Source organism: Pogona vitticeps, chromosome 5 (genome assembly GCF_051106095.1).
Source record: "Pogona vitticeps strain Pit_001003342236 chromosome 5, PviZW2.1, whole genome shotgun sequence".
In the NCBI taxonomy this organism is placed as follows: Eukaryota; Metazoa; Chordata; class Lepidosauria; order Squamata; family Agamidae; genus Pogona; species Pogona vitticeps.
This window is the reverse complement of record NC_135787.1, coordinates 15,555,939-15,575,549: the sequence shown is the minus strand read 5'-3', so window position 1 is coordinate 15,575,549 and position 19,611 is coordinate 15,555,939. Positions and strand designations below refer to the sequence as shown.

The window sequence follows — 19,611 nt, the reverse complement described above, 5'->3', positions numbered from 1 at the left end:
ACAAGCTGTCACCTGGCAGCCGCAGTGGCCAGATGAAAAATGTGTCCATACAAATATCTCATTTCCAAACCGAATTTGTTTCTAATCAGGAGGTTCACCAAAAAACACAACCGCACACGGAGAGAGAAATCTCACTGATCTAGGCACAAATACTGTATAGTCAAGAAACAAGGTATCCGACCCATACCATCCTACTTCTAGAAGAAAAGAACAGAAATTCATAGCTGTTGCAGAATTCAGTGTGGTATTATGCTTCTAAGAGTCTAGTCCTTAGAGATGCAGAAAGTAAGTTTGAAGACACATGAATGTACAATATTCACAATGGGAGCTGAAATGGGGACTAAGCATGATTATTAGTCACCACTGTGAGCAGGATCAGGGTCTTTCATTATTTTTTTATCTACATATCCTGTCTTCCTCCTAGTTCAAGGTGACATGTATTCATAAGCAGTTTCCCATCTAAGCAGAGACCAGACCAAGAACTCTTTCACAAGGGCTGCTGTATGACATTTACCATTCCATGTACCTCACATCTGAATAGTACTAAGAGACCAGAACATGACGGTTGTGTGGTTTTGCCTGCATTTGCTTAAACTGCATACAGTACTTGATGTCAGACACATATTTATTTTTCCTTGACACAGAACAGCATTTGCAGTTTGCTTATTTTAAAGCTAAGAACGCACGCCTCTCTCAGTCGGCCCAAACAACAAAGAGGGGACTACTGAAAGATATGTTTAGTGTTCAGTTCAGAATCTGGGTTATGGGAGGCAGAATTTACCTTAGGGGAGGCATGACAGATGTTTTCAAATATGCATCAGGCTGTGATAAGTAGGAAGGTAACCAGTTGCTCGGCATTGCTACCGAGGATAGGAAAAGTTGTAATGAGCTTAAACTGCAGGAGGGGGGGGAAAGAGAGATTTAGATTAAATAGTATCAGGGAAAAGTTCTGCCCATAAGAATTGATTGAAAATTGAAAAATACTATCAAGGGAGGTTCTGGGACCTCAGACAGGCAAGTTTTTAAAATTACTTTGGATATGGATCTGTCAGAAAGGATTTCATTTTAATTAATCCTGCTTCGAGGCATAGGAGGAAGGCTGGATTTCTTAAGAAGCTACCCTACCACAATAAAATGGCAAAATGTTACATTGGAAGGGTAGCTGAGTCTATTTCTACAAAACTGTATGTTTCAGTTCTGTGTATTTCTGGAAAGGTAAGCATTCTCAAGAGGAGAAGGGGACAACAGAGGATGAGATGGCTGGACAGTGTCTGCGAAGCAACCAACATGAATCTGACACAACTCCGGGAGGCAGTGGAAGACAGGAGGGCCTGGCGTGCTCTGGTCCATGGGGTCACGAAGAGTCGGACATGACTTAACGACTAAATAACAACATAAAAGCATTCATCGGGCATGCCGAGACTCCAAATATATTAATATGTGCTTTCCAAAATTCCTATGTGTGTTCAGGGAGCCCTTCCAAGAACAACTAGTATACATGTATGTACAGACCATGTAATATATTACATTTTGGGGGGAAGGCCCACTCCCCCACAGCAGACAAAACCTTTCCAGATCCATAATTGCATGGACCAGCCCTTAGACATGTGTAACTATCTATCATCCACTTTGGACCTAACACCACACTATGGTTTAGCATTAGGTGAGACAGAATAATTATTTATTTGAAATATTTTTATTTTCACCTTTCTACCTTAAAAAAAGACCCAAGGCGGCTTACATCATTAAAAGACATTTAAAGTTTAAAACAATGGGTATATAAATATTAAAAAGGAACAAAGGTCTTCACCTGCTTGCGGAAGGACAGCAAAGATGGGGCCGGTCTGGCCTCCTGTGGGAAGGGGTTCCACAGTCTGGGAGCAGCCACAGAGAAGGCCCTCTCCTATGTCCCCACAAAACACACATGTGAAGGTGGTGGTACCGAAGGAAAGGCCTCTCCCACTCAAGTAGACTTATAATGGGAGTCAAAGTCTTTGACACAGCTTGGACCCAAACCTCATAGGGCTTTTGGGGTTAGAACCAGCACTTTGAATTGTGCCCAGAAAAAGGTCAGCAGCCGGTGGAGCTGCTGTAAGAGAGGGGTTATGTGATCCCTGTAACCAGCCCCAGTCAGCAATCTGGCTGCAGCATTTTGGACTTGCTGAAGTTTCCTGACACTTTCCATAGGCAGCCCCACGTAGAGTGCATTACAGTAATCCAGCTGGGGTGTAACTAAGGCATGTGTCACTGTGGATGGATCGAACCTCTCCAGGAATGGGCGTAGCTGGCACGCTAGTTTTAATTGTGCAAATGCACTCCTGGCCACTACTGGAACCAGAAACGAATCCAGAACAAGCTCATTCACAGAATGTTAAACTGTAGTTCAGCATTACTTCTGGAACAGGTCCATATCGGTTACGGATGTGTAACATCACCTCACTTCCAAATTCAATGCACAACCGCTATGCTTGGAGGTCAGTTTTCAAGTCAGACAACAAAGCGTGCCAGTTAAACAGGTCCTGTTGGCAGGCAAGTGGCAGTTTTAGGTACAAATTCATTACATTCCAGAAACTTGTACACACAGTGATAAAGGAGCTACTTAACATTTTCACTTGGTGCCAGACAAATATTGCTTCCAGCCCATGCAGCAGGATATGTCATTTCAGACACCCTTTCTGTGACAATGTGCCAAATATTCCTGAGCATCTCACACATCTGAACCAACGCACATTCCTGTATGCACACACAAGCAATGTTATCTAATACCTTCATATTGTCCCCCATGACTTTAAGATGAATTACCTCGATCAGTGTTCTTATCATCCGGAACACCAAACACACAGGCTCACACAAATGCAGGACAGTGATTACTAGAAATAATGTGATTCTGGACTCTGGACCTGATGGACTTGCAGTTTCTTTTGTTACCCTCACACAAAACAGTCTGTTTGTCTATTCAGACACATCCCAATTTAAAAAGGGGGGGAAGGGGAGATTTCCCCCTTTTCGTCGGGCAGTCATTAACCTATGGTGGAACAGTTACAAATGGCTACCAAAGGGTTGGCAATTGATCCTGCTCTTAACAGGTGGCTGCATAATGCATGATGATTAATAGACTAAATTCCAAGGGTGGAATTTTCTCCTATGCTGGAATCAACAGAAGCACGTCCAAAGACTGGAACACAACTGAAACAGCTTCGCAGCCAGTATATTTAAGATATTTCAACCACAGGTGATAGGAACAGGATGTATTGTTACCCCCCCAAAGCGCGCATGCGCACGCATGCGCACGCATGCGCATGCACGCACACACGCGCACGCACATGCACACAGGCACACACAAGCCCTTTGCCAGTTTAGCAGGTTGTAAAAAGCATCAGAGCAGAGAAGCTCTCTTATATATTCCAGTTCTACTCGGCATGCAAAGGGCTTCAGGAAGTGCATCTTCATCTCTTGCTGTCTCCCCAGATAGGTTTTGCAGGTTCACTAGAGGCTTACCAAAACCTGCAATAGCGGGGCAGAGGGATTCATTTGTATGGTGTGGGCAACAACTCATTTTCTGCTCTGTACCCCCTATAACTCCGCAACCATTGCTGCTTGTCAGGGTGCTCTCCCCCTCTCTTGGTCATAAAAAGTGGAAGCTTTAAAAAAGGAGGTTCTTATTAGAAAATTGCTAACAATACTTTTAAAAAGAAAAGAAAGGAATGTGGAGAAATGTACAACAATGGCCACTTCAACCCCGCATACAAAAGGTTGCCATGACTGCGTAACACAAATGTGCTGTTTTGTACAAGAAAGACTTTCAAACGTTGCAGCAGTATGTTCTCTCTGGATGGCTGCTTCCAGACGCATCTATGGCAAATGAAGGCAGATGTAATCTGTAAAATATTAGAAGTCAAAAGCCCTATTCTAATGCTCAAAATATTGGCAGAGTGTGGAAATTGTTGGCTTAAAATTCCAGCTTCACAGCAGAGGGGGAAAAATCCAAACAGGGACCTACAGAGCAGGTTGTTATAATTACAAGTCTTCCTCAAATATACCATACCTTATTGTTAGTTAGTTTTCCCCAATTGGTAATATAATCTCAAATCGATTCAGTCAGTGATTCTGGTGTTGAGAAAGAATTAAAAAGTCTCTATTTTACTCACAAATCTTCATATATGTCAAAGAAACAAATAAAACATATTTACTTGTTACACAGTTTGACATCTTAACCGGTTAACTTCATTATTTTACTAACTGGCTACAAAAAGACTTCACTCAGACTCTAACCGACACAGAACCCTGACATTGCTACCAGACTCAGAACCCTGACTGAGTAAAAAGATGGAAAAAGGAATCTGAGATAGATAGGGAAAAATGGCTGCTGCTGAAAGGTTGATATCAGTCCCCCCCCCATCCAAACTTCTTAAACTAGTGATTCCCAACTTTGGGTAACCCAGGTGTTCTTGAACTACAACTCCCAGAAGCCTTCACTACTAAATTTCTGGCCAGAGTTTCTGGGAGTTGCAGTCCATGAATGTCTGGGTTACCCAAGGCTAGGAACCTCTGTCTTAAAGTCATAACTTTCAGGTTGCTGAATTCCAACACAAAAAAAGAGTTAACTTGAAAGTGTGAATGGTTCTAGCCGTGCCTTCCCCTGTCTCCATCTGAAGAAAAACATCCAGAAAAACAGAGAGTTTACTATATATGAAACTTTTCCATGGGATCAGAAACGCTGTTTTCTCAGGATCTCAAACCATCTGCAGAAACCTCCTGTGTAGCCAAAGCTTTCCCCTTCAGGCACTCATTTCCTTGCTTGGCGACAGCTACAAGCAGGTCGTGGCACTAGAATTCTTACTCTTTCAATGGAGCCTTTTCTGAACACCTGGCATATGCTAATCCTCTGTCTCAAATTCAAAGAAATTAACTTTTAATCTTTATTATCATCATCATCTTAGAACTGCAGAGCTGGAAGGGACCTCATGGATCATCGAATCCAACCTCCATCAAGGTGAGATGTGAGAGACTACAAAACTGTTCTCTACAATGGGACAAGAAATTCTCCGTTGGATAGAACACACACAAAAGGAGATCACAAGCTTCGTGGTGGGAAAAAAAAGGACAGGATCTCAAGGGGGTTGCGTTGTGCACTTGTTAACAGCTAGACTAGGATGCTGCAGGGGATGGGAGGGGAGATTTGGGATTATTCCACTTGGAGGAACATGGCCTGAGTTTTATATAAGTTTTAATTTATCATTCTGCAATAGACCGAATGGGGTTATCCGAGCAACTGGATTTAGGACACAGTGCAACAATCAAGAATGCAAGTAACAACTCACACTTTTCTCCCTAGGGTCTCCCTGAATACACACACCCACACACAAATCTTGGCCTACAGCACTCAGGAATCTGCTGGAATTGCCCCAGCAGGCTTTATCTCCACCACCACCACCATAAAGCCTTCTCAGGTGTTGAAAACAACAGCCACTGAATAAATAAGAAAATTTCACTCCCTTTCTGAGATGCTAGGGCTGTGTGATAGTGAAGGAAATAGCTGGGCAGGGCTAGGCTCAGTAAACCCTCAGTTTTGCCCCATTAGCCAGCCAATCCCTTTGCCATCATAACAGCCTGGCAGCTCAGAAAGGGAGTTAACAGTTCTCATGTACAGTGGTGCCTAGCTAGACAGTTACCCCGCATGACAGTTTTTTCGCTAGACATTGGCTTTTTGCAATCACTATAGCGATTCGCAAAACAGTGATTCCTATGGGGGAATTTCGCTGGACAATGTTTGATCCCTGCTTCGCAAACCAATATTCACTAGACAACGATTTTGACAGCTCCCTCCACGCTCGCAAAACAGGTGTTTTCGGGACCTAAGCTTTGCAAGACAGTGATTTAAACAGCTGATTGGCGGTTCGCAAAGCAGCTTTCCTATGGCTGATCTTCGCTAGACAACGACGATTCTTCCCCATTGGAACGCATTAAACAGGTTTCAGTGCATTCCAATGGGGAAATGGTTTTCGCTAGACAATGATTTCTCTAAACAGCGATTTCAGTGGAACGGATTATCATCATCTAGTGAGGCACCACTGTATTCAGAAGCTGTTGTAAGTCATTTCAAATACCAGAGAGGGCTTGGGGGGAGGGGGAGCAGCAATTCCACCAGACGTCTGGGTCCCATAGTAAAAAAATACAAAAGTCCCCTCTATACTGGTGAAACCTTCCCGGATGACTACAATATCATCATTAGGGGGAATTCATCCAACTCCCTCACTCTCACTCATGGGATAGGAAAGCAAGTGTTGACCTTGATGTGAGTGTCTCGGCAACACTCCTCAGGCGAAGCGATCATGACTTGTAACACCCTTTTGGGGAGAAAGTGCTGATATTTAATTCACTCGTGTGTCCTCGTCGTCTCCATCGTAGGGAACACCAAACGGCTGAACAAAAAATAAAATAAAAATAAAATAGAAGTCTGGATATTTACCGACAAATAATGGGCCAGTTATTGTGTGCACCAAACTCCATATAGTCTAGCAATTCTTACAGAGCCGCTTATTCAGTTGTTCTCCGTCTAAATTAATTTTTGCTTTAAAACACACAGACACACATAATGCAGAAAGGGAGATTTTAATGTAGATATTTTTGCAATTTCTCTCTCGCTTTTTCCCTCAGGATGTCCTCTTTGCTTAGGCATTGGTGCTTCTCTATCTCAGCTACAAGTTCCTTTCTTTCTTACAGCCAATCCTGAGGCTTTATTATGAACTGACTATCGTGTAGTATAGGACAGACAACGGTGCTGATAAAAGCAATAGCCTCCTATATAAAGCACAAGTATTTTGTTACAATCCAGAAGGGAAATCTCACTAGACTTGCCACTCACACGAAGCATGCAAGTATATACTATCTGAGAAATACACCCTGACATGTCGCTTGACAAGCACGGGAAACGCAATGCATATGCATGCCCATAAATTTAACTAGTGGATAGCTAAGCTGTTATTTATTCAACTGTCTGTATAACACACATCTACAGCTACCACTACCCCAGCATTACAGCTGCCCTGTGCAAGTGTCTAGGGAAAAACTGGCCAGCTACAAACCATACTGTCTGTTACATCTAACTGTTTATACACACTGTATTTTACACATCATGACACAAAGTTAGGAAAAGCAAAAATAAAAATGCTGAAGACGGAGTGAAGCACACACCAGTGGCAATGTTGTAAAAAACAAAGCATGAGTTATAGTCGCTGCAGAAAATAAAAATATATCCAGTAACCAGCCTACCCCAGAGCCCAGCATATCATGGATTAGCTGTCCGCAACTTCATCATGGCCCTGATTCTCTCATCTCATAGGCATCCTTCAGTCTCGAGAGACTATGGTAACGTGCTCTGTATGAAGGTCTTGGAACAGTGTCTTGTGTGGCTGAGAAGGCCAATTCGAGAGTGACAATCCCTTCCACACTGAAGACAAATACAATCTGTCCCCTGTCCAGCTCCCTGATTTTGCTGCTTTCGGGACTGTTTCTTTGCCTCGGCCTGCTGGACAAGGGTCTCTTCAAATTGGGAGAGGCCACGCTGCACTGCCTGCCTCCAGGCTGAATGCTCAGATGTCAAAGTTTCCCATCTGTTGAGGTCCATTCTTAAGGCCTTCAGATCCCGCTTGCAGATGTCCTTGTAACGCAGCTGTGGTCTCCCTCGGGGGCGGCTTCCCTGCACTAATTCTCCATACAGGAGATCTTTAGGAATCCGACCATCAGCCATTCTCACGACGTGGCCCTGATTACACTGGGAGAAATTGGAGGAATTTCCCACATATGAGCATAAGGATATGCAAGAAGTTCATTTTCCATCTGACACAAAATCACAAAATTCTTTATATTTGGGAAGGAAAGAACTTGAAATATTTAGAAGCTGAAAGAGGGGGCTGACAAAATCATCCATACAGGCCCAGGATCTTGAGTGCTCTGAAGCTATGCATATACAACTTTTTTAAAATGCTGACTTAGGGTTACCACTTTTTTTCCCTTGAGACGTTCCTTGCCTTTAACACTTATGTGGTAGGCATGTGCAATGTAGTTCTTTCCATGTTAGGAACCAGTTGAATCTATCAAATATATCCAGTGCAGAAAGGAGAGAATTTGGTTTGTTTGTTTACAAAGAAACTAACAATATTCATAAATCGCGATGGAAAGAACTTGAGTTTGTTGGCGGGGTAGGGAGTCAAGTATTAAGAAAGGGAAACAAACAGCACTCATCATAACTTATTGGTCATAAAAGGTTCCCATCTGCCTTGCTTCATTGGAAACATGGGCAGATGCCTAACACCAGGTTGGATGCATTGCCCGTCAAATGCAGTCCATCTCCGTCAACTGACAAGGGAGGTCCACAGAATGGTCCCAGAGACAATGGACATGGACAACAATTCAACTATGCTTACAGGAATAATTGTATGCCTACACTCATCATACTTCATCTGCCATAAAAGGTTGGACAGGTATATTTAGACAGGGATGAGCAACTCCAGAGCATCCAGGAGCCACACCCACCCCATTTTTCACCTCCTCCAAACTCATCACTGGTACCTTCCGATGCAACCAGAAATGACTGAAAGATCTCTTCCACATTTAGGACCCAATGCCAAAAAAGTGTGTGTATAACATTAAATAGGACAATCGTGCCCCTTGAGGGTTACTATCAGGATGAATAGGGCAACTGCTATCTCAAAACCAGGTCTGAAAGCCACATTCACTCTAAATTTCCACCAGCACTAAGGGGAAACCCTGCCCCACACATACAAAGTCCCAGTCACGACTAGAACCAAATGAGCGGCAATAGTAACTGTGGGTGCGCAGCACCGAACAGCACTACACAACCACACAGCTTAGAAGGAACATTGTCTGCAAGTAAACAACAAACACTCTGCAGAAGTGGGTTTCCACCCCAAAATATCTGAAGCTGTATGACGTTTTGCTCTGGAAGGAAATTTCAGCCAAGTGCCAATGGTGAATACAGGATTCCAGGGCTAAGGAAAACATTTCCTCCACACTTTCAATCGAAGGCATTTGCCACCTCCAAATAGAGAATTATGACCAGTTCCCGGAAGGCCATAGGCAGCTCATCGTCCCCTGTGCTTTCCTTTACCTTCCTGGATATTTTAGACCAGTGGTTCCCAATCTTGGGAAAACCAGGTATTCTTGGACTGCAGTTCCCAGATATCCTGGCCAGCGAAGCTTGGGGTGAACACTTCCAGGAGTTGCAGTTCAATAACACCTCGATTATCCAAGGTTGGGAACCACCTTCTTTGACCATGGGAGACATAATCACTAATCAGATGTTACAGCCATGAAGAGGCAATGCTGTCAGAAATCGGTTGTGAAGTCACATCTTCATCCATCTATCATCATATCCAAGAACGGATGTAACTTATGCAATGGCAAGCTCTGCCTGTGAAAATAGGGTCTGATCTTCTATGATTCCTAGTGAGCCGAGCAGCCATCCTACATTGGAAAAGCCCTCATCACTGCAGACTTTATGCCTAAAGATGGGAAGCTCTACAATAACACAGGTAGGGCTAAAGGTGCCCATTTCTACTTGTGTCACTGTCACATTCGTATGGCTAAAACTCCTAAATGGGCTATGCAAATACAACAGGACAAGAGAAATAGATCAGCTTCACTTTCTCCCACATTGAAATGTTTCAAGCCTCAGGTTTTTTCCACCCCAAATACGTGACCTGCTAATTTTGATAAATCCTTCAAACATGAAGTGAAACAAACTTCTTCTCCATTTGACCTGGCATGGAAAAGATCATGTTGCACCTCCCTACCACGTATGTATTAAAGTCAATTGGCATCTTCAAAAGAAGAGATGGCAATGAGAAATTTAATTGCCTGTATGGTGTAGTGGATAGTGTGACAGACTACGACCCAAGAGACTTGGATTCAAATCGTTGCTCAGGCTTGGAAACTCATGGCAGTTAGGATAATGGTAAAACTATTTCCTAAATATCTTACATACTCTGAAAACCCTGTTAAGATTGCCATACATCAGATGGTACTTAATACAACAAGATTATGGTTGAGTACAGACATATTCAGACCTAGACTTTCTGAAGTTTAGTAGTACTCATAGCTCTGGGCTTGGATGAAGAGGTCATCCATTTTCATTCCTCTCACGTTTGATCTTTCCAAAACATTTTTTCCATTCCATATAGGAAGAAATGTGCAAACTTTGCAAAATTCTTATCGAAAACAAACTGAAGTTCTCTTCTGTCCTTAACACGCACTCACCAAATTTTCTCTAACACAAGAGTGTGAAACAAAGGCTAGATTCCAGCGCACTGAGGATCTACCCCAGAGGATTATGGGAGGCTTCCTCAATTTCCCTTCCCCCCTCCCTTCAATTAAAGAAGCACACTGTCGGCCACTAGCCAAAGACTCACAGAATTATGCAGACAGCTCTGACAGTAACTTTTAGTTACTAAGCTATAGTGACTGGTATCATAACAGCCTTAAAGGTCACCATAACTCTGAAGCAACTTGATGGCACATAACATGCATGTACAGCAGTAGCAGGAGAGAAAAGTACCTGGAAACAATGATTGCAGGTTGTAGTCAGTTGGGAAAAAAGAACAGAGATCAATGCAAACTGAAGAAATTCAAGAAAGGGAAGTAAAAGGAAGAAACAAACAGAAATATCCAGCCACTTAATCTTTGGCCTCACAGAGCCTGGAGTCAAAACATTCAATTCACCTGTTGCAAACTTTTCGGATTGAGGTGGAAAAGAAGTTTGAGTGTTCTTCAATAAACAGATTATTAGCTTAGGCCCTGGAGACGTGCATTCAAATCTTGTCCAGACTGCAATTTCTGTATCTCCGTATCTTTCAAATCTCTTTTGCAAAATTGCTCTGTTGTTCTTACATCATCCACCTACACAGGATCACTGGGCATGATCCCCATTTTACATCTGGAAGAATGAGCAACCTAGCTCAATCACATAGCTGAGCAGAAACTTTAAGCTGAATTCATGTCCTAAATATTCAAATCCAATATGCTACCCACTGGACCATCTCCTCTAGCTTAATTTCAGGATTAAACCTAAACATCAGCCTACCAACCAATTACCACTTTGATCTGTATTTATTGATTTCATGAATAATGGAGTAGTTCCCAAATCCTTCAATGCTAGATAAATCCTGGAATGTCACTATGCCTAAATGTACCTTATTATCCCTTAGTGGGCTTTTTGAGATGACCAGCATTTGGTAATAAACTGTATTTTCTATTCTGAGAAAAAAGGTCATTTCTGATTCTAGTTTATATATACTTAAGTTCATTAATATACAGTATGACTTCAGAATAGGTGGGTATGCTTCCATTTCAGTGCTGCAATCCAAATGTTGAATAAAGACTGAGCTACTGCTGCCACATTTTTGTTATGGTTCGAACTTGTTCTGATAACTAACAAAATGGGACTGATACTGAAATGGCCAATGAAAAAGAATAATTGAGATATAAAATAATCCAAGGGTTCGCCCACATGAGATAGAGCTTGGATTGATGTACTGTACTGTAGTTTGGAACTGCAATCCTTCCCTCCTCCAGAGATTCAGAATTACTCATTCCAAACTTTTAATTTTTCCTTTGATTGTAATCTGAGTTGTGTCCATACTATAACACATCCTCTCCCTTCTTCAGCTCTCCCCTGTCTAACCATTTCATGCCCTCCCCACTCTCTATCCTGTCTTGCTGAAGCCTATGTGCTGCAGGGTCAGATCAAAGTTGTAAGATCAAATCCACGGGATGAAGTGAGCTCCCGTCACTTGTCCCAGCTCCTTGCAAACCTAGCATGCAAATATGAGTAGATAAATAGGTACCACCTCGGTGGGAAGGTAAACGGCGTTCCATGTCTAGTCGTGCTGGCCACGTGACCACGGAAACGGGCTTCGGCTTGGAAACGGAGATGAGCACTGCGCCCTAGAGTCGGACACGACTGGACTAAATGTCAAGGTCAACTTTTACCTTTACCTATTGATTCTGACAGAAATGAGGCAGAGAGCAAGAGGTAGCTGTGCTGGAGATAACATCCTCACCCCACCCCGACTCTCATTTAGAGAGCCAAAAAGAATCAGCCCTGTTCCATGTTGAGGAGAAAACTCCCACAGCTGCCATTACAGTCAATGTAAGGGGAGTTCTAATTGTGCATGCCCCACAGGAAATGGTCTTGTTTGAGAGTAAGGAACAAATGAAGATAACAGACCTAAAAACCCAGGCTGAAATAAAAAACCAACACTTCTCAACTATAGGGATATTTCAGTATCCATAAAGGTAATGCTAGAACTGTGGCGAAAAGAGTTTGTTTGACACTAGGAGTTGTTTCCTGTACTACGTACTTACATCATACTCTCCTGACAAACTTGAAGTTAGCAAAGCTGTTAATGACAAACTATTGCAGTTCAAAACTAAGCCAAGCACCTTCTATAAAGACACTTGACAAAGAGCCCAAGACACAGCAATTTTCAAAACGTTTATACAGCAATCCAGCCTATACAGCATCCTCCAAGAATATAAAAACAATTAAAATCACAGATGTTCTCCAATGGAAAAGATGATTAGACCTGCTACATGACCCACTGGCCAATGTTGTTCCACCCCCATAATTACAAATCCTGCAGCCCTGAAGTTTTTAATTGCATTCACACTACAGAGACACAATTTCATACAGCAAAAGGCGCTGCCAGGAGAACGGAATCCCTCCAAAACGATTCCATGCAAAGGGATCTGCTGTGTAAGCTTTCCCAGGTCATTAATATTTCACTTTCATATAGCCCTGAACCAGTTTGGGAACATGCTTTCTTTTTATCCCCCTTTTAAATATAAGCAAGAGGAAATGTTTGAAGTAAGTGCTAGTAAAACCTTCTTCCATCCGCCTCTCTACCCCCACCACACCACCACGCTTGCTTTTCCACCTCTGCCTCTGGAGGATTTTAACACTTCAAGTACAACATATACCAAAAGGGAGGAAGAGGGGGGGAAATCCGTATGAGTCTAGCTTTGAATCACCTCTTTAAAGGGAAGCAGGATTTTTCCCTCTTCTTCAATTGTTTTGTACTCACATTCAGCTGTGAAAATGACAAAAAAGAACACTGGCGAAAATAAGTGCGATTACTACATGCTGTCAGCCTGAAAAGGGAAGCGTAGTAAATACAGCAGAACCTCAAATTTCCAAACACTTTGTGAATGGAAGCACTTGGTAAGCCTCCGATCCCAGCATTTCCAAAATCCCCCACCAACTGCCCATTTTCAAGTCCTCCAACTGCTTGGAACTTCGTCAGCTCTCCTGAGAACCATTCTTCCCATTAATTTGCAGCCACCATCGTCCCAGGAGACATACGATAGTCCTTTCAGCATCTTTCTGCCTTGGTTCATTGGAAACATGGGCAGCTGCCTAACACCAGGTTGGATGCATTGCCTGTCAGATGCAGTCCATCTCGTCAACTGACAAGAGAGGTCAACAGAATGGTCCTAGACACAATGGACATGGACAAAAATTCACTACATGCTTACACTGGTAATTGTATGCCTACAGAGGGCAACAATGGTGGAGAAAAAATAATTGGGGCTACCCACTTATCTTTACCTTGTGCAATTGATTTCTTCTTCACATGAACTGGGTGACTTCCTTTTCCTCCCTCAACTCTACCTTCCTTTTCTCCCACACATGCATGTAGCTATAGCACCTCAACTCTACCTCCAGGCAGATGTTGTACCATAAATGTTATCCACTCAATGGCCCAAGCGTGGAATGCACATGACAGGTTTCTTCTCTATCACTTGCTCCCTCTCCCTCTGCAAGTGCCGATGTCAAGAGTTCATATCTTTGTCCTTCTGCAAAAACTGAACCTGGGAATCTCCCTCTTTCATTTACTTCCAGATGCTTTCTGACCTAACTGGAAAAGCATACACATGCACACACCACCCCCATATTGGCTGATTCACTCAAGGGCTGATGTGGCAACAGCCACTGCATGCTGAGCAGGAGAGTAATACACTGTAGAAGAATATGATAGATTAGTCATTCTGAATCTCTAGGCTTCATAACTCCAAGATTCCAGCACAGTGAAATCTGTTCCACACACACAAACACAAATGTTCACTGGGATTTCACTCAGCGATGGGAAAAGAAAACCGATCCTCCCAAGCTCCTCAGCAAGATGTTTCTCCTTCTGTTGTTGGGAAATTATACAATAACCAGAGACTCTTGTGGCACTTGATAAAATGATGCATTACAGGAAACCTCATAAGCTTCCTACGCACATACACACAGGCTCCCTGCCTTGCAATTGCATCTACTACCCTCCCATCTCCTGCAATGTTCAGCATCTCCTCTACTTCATGAAAAAGGTGGAAGTGAGCATCATAGTTCAGAGTGTAAAAATGAACCATCCAGGAACGCGTGCGTCATCATCCGTCGACACTGTCTCCCCATTCAAATATTTTCTAGGAAGTCCCTCTGTACCCAGTCTGGCAGCCTGGGTTCCCTTCGTTTCTTAAAACAAACACATCAGGCAAAACAGAACCAGATTTGGACATTATTAAGACAACAGAAACCTAGCCCCCACTTCTCTTCATCATCATCACACTGGGTCAAAACTCCACCTTCCAAGTGCCCTAAGTCATATCTGTGCCGAACAGGTGAACATCATGAACAAAGCCAAGGGCATGTCTCAAGATCAGCTTCTGCATTTCTGAGAGCAGGCTATCCTACTTTCCTGAGATCACTGTGCCTTTTTGAATATATGCCCCTGCTGACCTTTGTCTCCTCTATCACATCTAGTTAAAAAAAAAAGGAATTGCTCTCATTCTTCCCCTTTGCCCACCCACTCTAATTCTCACATGTACCCCAAATATCTGATAGGCACAACCACTGCCGTTTGACAAGGGGGTTAAGCAGGATTTGTGAATACTGGGTGGAACAGAGGCAAAGGGTGACTGAGATGGCAGTAGGCAAGGGAAGAAGTTACCGCCATGTGGCACTTCCAGAGGGGTCCACATGGCTTCCACCTGCCAAGTCCTTTTTTTTAAAGCACTGCAAAGCAAAGAGCCTCCTTGCCTCCTTGCAGAGTCCAGATCCAAGGAAGAAGCCTCTGCACCCTGCACGCACGCACGCACGCACACGCCCTCTCCAAAATAGCTCCACCACAAAGCGCTTTTGCCTGCGCCCTAATCCCGGCCCGCCGCTGCGCCACTTGCAAGAGCCAAGCTCGATCAAATCCCCGGGATCAAGCCTTTCCGACACACACGCCTACCAGCACGCCCTCAACACAGGCAAGGCGCATAGAGGAGGGAGGCAATGCGGCTCCTTGGAAGCCCTTCCTGGCCGCCGAAGCTGGCTGGGCTACAAGCCGAGGCAACATAACCGGCTGGCTGGTTTGTTTCTTGCCTTCTCGTCCTCCTCCTCCAGCTTCTTTCCTCCCAATCAGCAGCCACTGCCGGCGGCCCAGCCCCGGATCTACCTGCAGGACCCGAAGCCAAGCTTAAAAAAATATATTAAAACCCACCTACTCCCCAACCCCTTTGCGCCACTTTGCAGTCCCGCCCTCAATCCCGGGCACTTTGTTGTTGTTGTTGTTGTTGCTGCTGCTGCTGCTGTTTGCCTCCGCGCCCACCCGAAACCCCAAACTGCCACGACCCTGCCCACGGCACGCATTTTGAACCCGGCACCTTCCTGTTCCCCAAAGCGCAACGCCAACGCCATCCAACGCAATCCATCGCTCTCCTCGCCGGAGATGCCAGCAAGGCAGGCTCACCCTCCGCCCCAACCCAGTCCCGCCGCCTCCCCATCCTAAAAAGCCTAGGATCGCGTGCCTCGCGCGCCCTGGCCGTGCGCCCCTCTCCTCCTTCCCCCAAGGGCGCGATGGCAAACCCGACACTGGCCCCGCGCGAGAAGCGCCAGGAGGTCTCTTGTCCTACCTGGTTGGTGGGATCCTGCGCCTTGGCTGGACAGGTGTTGATGGGGTTGGGGGGGGTTGGGGGAGAGCGAGCTCCAAGTCTCTTCCTGACGTTTCCCCTTCCCCCGGTTACCACCCACGTCCCTCCTCTGCTTCTTGGGCTTGTAACGTTCCCACATGCGCCAAGCCAGTCAGCCAGCCAGCCCCCGGCGGTGCAGGACCCGCAGCAGCAATTAATCCACCCAGAGGCAGGAGGAGCAGCGCGCCGGCTCCGCAGCAGAAGGCAGCGTTTCCCGGGCGCTCATGGTGCGTCCAGAGGGGCGCGAGTGCCGAGTCCTCCTTTTGCAGCAACTGGCAGCCGGCGCTGTTTGTGGGGCGAGGAGAGCCGGGCAGCCAGCGAGCGGAGGAGAGCCGAAGACGGGGAGGGACTAAAGGGGAGGCGCTTCTCCCTGTGCGTGCATGTGGTGTGTGGTGTATGTGTGTGTGTCTGTCGTGTGCGGTGCGGTGCCACCTCGCTGCTGCGAGTGCCCCTCTCGCGGCTGCTCCGGGGAGGGGAGGCGAGAGGCGAGGCGAAGCAGGCGACGCGATCAGGGCTGTTAAGAAGGGGATTGACACGGAGGATTGAAGGCGCCTCACCTCCTTGAGCTCTGAGTCAGCAAAGAGTGGAACGGGGTTATGGACGTCTCGCTTCCCTCTCCGCCTTCCTCTCTCCCCGTCGCCTTCCTCCGCCTTCCCTTCCTGCTCGAGCCGCAGCGCCTTCGGTGGGAAGCGGCAGGAGCCGGCGGCCGCCCAGGAGGACTCCGAGACCCGCACAGGGGCCAGCAAGGGCTTGTGTATATATACACTGTATATACACGCGTGTGTCTGATCGGGCTGGGGGGGGGGGAGAAAGCTATTTTTCCTCTGGTTTCCAAGGTTGGTATTCCTTGTGTTGCTGTCTGGTAAAACCAGTTGCTTTCGAAAGGCTAAAGAAGGGCGGGTTGGGGAGGGAGGGAGAGCTTTTTCGCGGTTTTACAAGGTTCTCGGGGGCCATGGCTCTCCCATTCTCTTACCACGGATTATTGATTATGCTTTAATTTGTGGCATGTCCCTTGTTTTCTCGGCATGGGTGGTCAAAAAGGCGCGAGCTTACAGAGTGTTCCCATTGGTAGCCAGAATGAGTTTTTCAGACCACATTGGGGGTGGGGGTGGGTAGGTTTGAGTCTGGAGCCAAGCGGGGTAGTTATTCCAGAATAAGTAATCAGGATTCGGTGTCTAAAGCAAGGAAGTGGAGGGAGAGGGAGCCAGCCTAAAAGGGTGGGATCGCCTTGTGTCCTTGCTTCTCACCTGTCAAGGTCACCTTTTCTTTGCCTTTTCGGGGATGCACAATTAAATTGTGACAGCACTCACCCACACACACAGGTTGCAAGCCTAAACCCACTTGCAAAGGTGAACATCTCATCGAACCTGCATGCATGAGATATTATTCATATATGTTTTCATGGAAGTGCCCATTTTGATGCACCCAAACTAAGCCCAAGGAAGCTGACTATGGCATTTCTTTGGGTTGGAACCAAGAGTTAAAAGGTGCGGTCTTCCTTGTTATAGATGACCTCTATTTTACATGGAAGAGGGTCTCAAAATTGGGAAAGGGGTGGAGAACACAGCAATTTGCCTTGCCTTTTTCTTTCCAGCACCTAGAACTGAAAGCTGGCTTGGTTTTGGTTTTGTAACAAGGGAAGACCACAGAAATCTTCTAGACAGCAGCCTGTCGATGACCTTTGGATGTTTGCCATCATCTTGTTCTTTGAGGGTTATGTGTGTATACTTAAGGGGGGGGGGCAGAGGTTTTCTTCTAAAGCGCCCTTAGCCAGGAGACAACCACACGGAAAATCAAATCAAACTACAGCCAAGCAGAAGCTCAACTGCATTAATTTCTTAACTTGGGGAATACCACTAATATGGGTTGTTCCTGTATTACTACCAGATGCCCTTTATTTTACAGCCAAGATGGCCAGTTTCTTTATTATGGAAGCCAAATTCATGATGCCACATGGCAGATTTGTGATGAGATCTGCTTTTCTATTTTTAAAAGCAGCCATGGGGCGGGTTGAAATTTGTTTTGCTAATGGGTCTGTCTCTCTTGCCCTCCCTAAAGTTGCTGTATGTCTCAGAGCAAAGAAAAAAGGTTCTCGTTTATACCTCTCCGCACGTACTCACAAGATTGTCTTCAGCTTGGGAAAAGAAGGGTTTAAGTAAGGGAAAGGGAACCAGGGAAAAGGAAGGGTTAAAGCCCCTCCCTGAGTCTGAAGTTTTGCTCCCTCCTGTGGCTACTGTTAACCAAAGAGGGGTGTACAGTACCAGCGTCTGTCATTTCCCCTGAACATGACTATTAGCATCTTTTGGGGGGAGGAACACATGGAAGAAACATTATGAGGGTGAAGATGCTAATTCTCTCCCTGGGAGTCGTGAGTCTTCAAACCATGGGAATGAATCATACGCACCTGAATGGCAAGAGAATCATATTTCTATTTAAGTTTTATAGGTAACATCATGTGGACTCTCTGTCTTTTCCAACTCTAGAGAAGTTTTCTTTCATTGTGTCATTCATGGATGTCATTCATTTCAAAAATAAAGTTTGGTGGCATTTCTAAGATTGATAAGTTTATTTCAGCCTTCATGGATTAGAATTCAGCTTTCATTTCAGCATGCACGAATTACAGTCTGGGAAAGAAAAGATGTTTATGAAGTGTATTGTAAGCCGTGAAAGCTCACATAGAAATAAATGTGTTAGTCTTAAGGTTGCCACAGCATTTTTCAGTTTGTTTCTGTTTTTCTTTTTCTTTCTTTTTTTTTGCTAAAATAAACTAGTACAACTGACTCTCTGAAAATAAATAATAATAATATGCCATCAAGTCAATTCTGACTTGCAGCAATCGTTTTTCAGGGTTCTCCAGGTAGAGAATACTCAGAAGTAGTTTACTATTCCCTTTTTCTGGGTCTTCTCTCATGGAGGCACAGCAGGGAATCGAACTCCCAACCTCTGGCTCCACAGACAGATACCTGAACCACTGAGCTAGCCAGCCAGTTGCTCGCTGAAAATAGTTCAGAGAGACATGTTCATTTATTTCAAAACGAACATGTCTGTTTTTAAAAAATCACAATGCAATAATTTATTTTTGGTATGAAATTTGAGGCAGTTATTCCTAAATAGAGGTGGGCATGAACTGCTCGGTTTGTTGGGTTTGTGCCAGTTCACCCTTTGGATGAACAGGTGTTCGGCAGTTCTCAGCCCTGCCTCCCCTGGCAGGTGCCCACTCAGAGGCAAGTGCCCTGCCTCCCCTGCCACACTCCTCCAGGCGCTGCTTCTGATTGGCCACCCGCCACAGAAAGCTGGGCTGGGAAGTGCTGAAGACCTGTTCATCCAAAGCCCAAGACCACAGAACTACTGTTTTGTGCCCATCTCTATTCTTAAAACAAACAAACAAAATTATTTGATTTATGTACTGCCCATCTGGCCAGTGTCTACTCTGGGCAGTTTAAAACAAAAAATAACAATAAGCAAACATCATAAAAGTAAACCAAACAGCAAAGACTATAGAATAACCATAGTCAGACCATTTTAAAATTCATTCTAAAATATCTAAACCGTTTAAATTGGCAGCAATCAGCCTCATTATAAGCTATTCACTTC

The 19,611-nt window shown here is 44.8% G+C and overlaps 1 protein-coding gene across 4 annotated transcripts in view; it reads right to left on the bottom strand.

Moving 5' to 3' along the window:
* Positions 1–16,627, bottom strand: part of CCSER1 (coiled-coil serine rich protein 1) — an 833,168-nt gene extending 816,541 nt beyond the window's left edge. For 2 of the 4 annotated variants that reach the window (XR_013545785.1, XM_073001955.2), the window contains exon 1: positions 15,961–16,627. The gene's annotated coding sequence lies outside the window, so the exon portion shown is untranslated. The remainder of the gene's footprint in view (positions 1–15,960) is intronic. The other 2 variants (XM_073001958.2, XM_020796509.3) reach the window with 1 other exon arrangement.
* Between the last annotated feature and the right edge of the window lie 2,984 nt (positions 16,628–19,611).